This window comes from Urtica dioica, chromosome 1, assembly GCF_054948205.1.
Source record: "Urtica dioica subsp. dioica isolate 48M chromosome 1, U.dioica_male_clone48M_v1_H2, whole genome shotgun sequence".
NCBI lineage: Eukaryota > Viridiplantae > Streptophyta > Magnoliopsida > Rosales > Urticaceae > Urtica > Urtica dioica.
The window spans coordinates 48022240-48025971 of record NC_142756.1 but is presented as its reverse complement, the minus strand read 5'-3'; the positions used below and the strand labels follow the sequence as shown (position 1 = coordinate 48025971).

The 3732-nt window shown below is 41.5% G+C and overlaps 1 pseudogene; it reads left to right on the top strand.

Annotated features, from left to right (window-relative positions):
• Window positions 1–1397: 1397 nt before the first annotated feature.
• LOC149407980 (protein ALTERED PHOSPHATE STARVATION RESPONSE 1 pseudogene) lies at window positions 1398–2600 on the top strand (annotated as a pseudogene).
• Window positions 2601–3732: the final 1132 nt, after the last annotated feature.

Here is a 3732-nt window from a genome sequence, read left to right as displayed (position 1 = left end):
TAGAGTTCAGTTCTCGTTATCACGTAAATGAATAATCAAATATCAAAACGCAACTAACTATGATCGAATCATCCAAAACAACCACAATCAAATTCTTCTACAGGCTACAGATATGGCGGCAAAATTCTCCAACGCTACCCCGACGGCAAGCTCCGTTACCTCAGCAGCAAAACCTGCGTCCTCGTCGTCGATTGCTCCTTCCCCTTCAGCGTCCGACTGAGGATCTCGACGCGTTGGTCTAGATCACCGACGACGAAGACCTAAACAACCTAATCGAAGAGTACGATTGCGCCTCCACGCTCAAGAAGACAAGAACAGAGCCTTCCTCCACCGTTAAACTGCTTCTCCGCCGTCCTCATCATGCTCGGCCTCCTAAAGCCTCTCCTGGAGTTCGCCGACGCCGTCACTAAGCTTGCAGATCGACGTGTCGGAGCCTCCGATCGCCGCCAGACGTCAGGACAAGAGCCTCCTCGCTGTCCTTCCGCTCCGACTCTCCGAGCAGCTCGCGGCGGAGATGCTCCAGCGGGGCATGTCGCCATGCACGTGACGGTCTCACTCCGGCGTTACGCGGGGAAGTGACGGTCTCGGAAGTGCTAGGCGATTTGGGATTTTTTTTTTTTTTTTTTAAAAGGAAGTGGACTATTTGGCTAAACACTAAGCTTGCCCAAGATTAAAACATGAATTTTTATAGTAATAGCCACACCACCAAACATTCAAGACCAACGACTCATTATAAACAGAAGGAAATTTCTTTTTTTTTTTTTCTATAAAAAGAAGGAAATTTCTTGATTAGTATCACATTCAACAAAAAAAAACTTTTGCTCTTAATTAATGCAGCACACACCCACAACACGCAGACATACACACATATAGCAGTAACGCAGCACAAGCCGGTACGTACGTGCGTACCAAACGAAGTAAGCAAACAATAATGCTGATAATTTATATTAATTAACGGATATAAAATAGTAGTAATGAAGTGAGCACACAGTTTATTTCATCATCAGAATTTGCAATAGGTGTCTTTACATCCACCTTTGTTTTTCCCGTTGGCGTTGGGGTCACAATTGGCCTTTCCATGCTGATCTGTTGGGCAAGCCTGTTTACCGGGCTTGCCCGTGCCCCCGGTGCCCGTACCAGCTGGTTTGATTTGGTCGACCAGGACTCGGCTGACGTGGACGCTGAAGTAGAGGTCCTCAATGAGCATCTCCAGCTCCATCTCCTCAGTCATAACGAACCCACCTCCGCCGCCGCCATATGTCACGTTTCCATCGCCACCCAGAGCCACCGCCGCCGCGCAGGAGCTAGAGTTGGCTAGGAGAAGCATCGCGGCTGTGGCAACCATCGCTATCGCTGCCATGCTGGCCGTCGGATGAGCCTCAGTTCTTCTCCACATAATGTATCTCTCTCTGATCTCCGTTCTCTGTTTTTGTTACAGTGCTCTTTTGTGAGAGGAAGCCTATATGGCTCTCTAGCTCGCTCTCCCCCACAATTTATATCAAGAGAAAGTGAAAAGTACGTTTTGGTCACTATTTTTGTTTGTCTGTCTGGTTGATTACTCTATGCTTAGATATTGCAAGAATAAATATTTCTAGACAATTATTGAAACTGATACCTCTGAAAAATAACTATAATTCATTTAAATTCAGTGAAATAATCGAAGTTTAAAATACATCTGTAAAATTCCTCCAAAAAAAATAAACAAATAAAGAATAAAAAATAGATCAGTAAAAGTTATATATAGAATAAAGTTTGTATCCACCGGCCGGTGTGTATAAGTTATAGATAGTATGACACTTTTATTATTGGGTATAAATGGTTATATAGCTAAATAGCCTCCTAAAAATATACAGTTTTGGATTTAGCCAACATTTGGTTAATTTTGTGTTAATAGCCGGGCGAATTTATTTACATAGTTAAAAATACCAATATATCCTCGCAACTGTTCTCGCCCGTTCCCCTAACGAAAATAAAATCAATTAAAGCAAATCTTTGGATAATAACTGACGCGTATTTCAAGGACCTTCATTAAGCGCTGTAATTAATACCGAATATACACGCATCTTCTCTCTCATTCAAACACAATTCAAAAACGAAATCCCAAAAAAAAAAAAGCGAGCTCTGGTTTCATCCCCGACCGGGTCCCCTCGGAGGCCATCAACTCGTTCCTGACCGTGATCCACGCGATCGTGGTCCAACAGTCCGAGGAGCTCAAGCAAAGGAAGAGAGCCGAGTCGGTGTCGAGGGACTTCGAGCGGAGAGCCGGGGAGCTGAGGACGCTCGAGGGGAAGTTCGGGCCGTACTCGGCGGGCCCCGCCCGGAAGAGGAGCCCGGTGGCGGAGAAGCGGGCCCGGGTCGAGGCGCTGAGGGCGAGGGCCGAGGAGGAGAGGACTAGGCACGACAAGTCCGTGGGCGTGACGAGGACGATGACGCTCAACAATCTTCAGATGGGTTTGCCTCACGTCTTCGAGGGCATGGTCGGGTTCTCGAGCGTGTGTATGAACGCCTTCGAGTCCGTCTATAATCACGCCAAGCCCGGGGGGGCTGGGTCGTCCAATCGCGAGGTCGGCGGCGATGTCAAGAGGTTGATGATGGCTTAAGGCTTTTTGCTTTTTTTTTTTTCTTATTCTTGTACATATGGGATTAAAAGGGATTGGGGATTTGCAAGTGCTTGCTTATTTATTCGCGTAAATAGGTAGCCTATTTACAGTATGTTCGTGTAAATAGAAATCATTTTAACAGTATATTCGTGAAAATACGAAGCTTATTTACAGTATATTCACTGTAAATACAAAGCCTATTTACAGTGTATTCGTGTAAATAAACTGAAAAATTCTGGAAATATTTTGAGCACGAAAATTCTGGAAATTATGACAATTAATGGCTGATATCTTTCAAAATCTGCTCAAAATTCAAATTTCAAATTTGAAAACTTCCCTATTCGGTCTCAATATTTAATTCGAAATTTTTTAAAAAAAATGCCTAATTAAAATAGCGTAAGGACAAAAAGGTAAAACAAATTCAATTAATAAGCTGCCACGTAAGCAAGATGGCTATTTACGGGAAATTAACGAAAGGTTGGCTAAAACCAAATTGCTAGTGTTTTAGATGGCTAAACAGCTAATTATTTGTTTATTATTTTGCTAAGATAGTTAAATCTTCAGAATTTTGAATATTAATAAAAATTAAACTTGTGCTATTTTCTCAATCGATTAGTATTAGGATTTTTGCACCGCGGTAACTTCAAACATCGCTAAGTTGATTTTTGCACGGAGTAATATAAATTTGTCATGCAAGAGTTCGCTGCGGAGCTTTTTTTGGTCGCCGCAGCGAGGGGTTGGTGTATAGACGCTTGTGTGACGGAAATTTGCTCCATCGTGCAAGCTTCCGGTGCAACAACACAAAGTTCCTTTATAAAAGGGTTTGCACGACGAAAAAAATTTTGTTGTACAAACTTTGCCAGGTAAATTACAAAAATGATGTTCTTAAAGTACCACATTTTATAATTAACGATTGTTTTAATCTTCAAGATAAGTGTTTTTTATTTTTTATTTTTATGTATGAAACAGTAAATTGTAAACAAATAAATAGAGTCTAAAATTATAAACAATTTTTAGTAAAACAATTTATGAACATTAATAAAAATGATTATTTATAACTTAAAAAATATTATATTCGTGATAAAAATTTAGGCATGCTATTCTTGCGTTTACTTATAAAAAAACACTACAA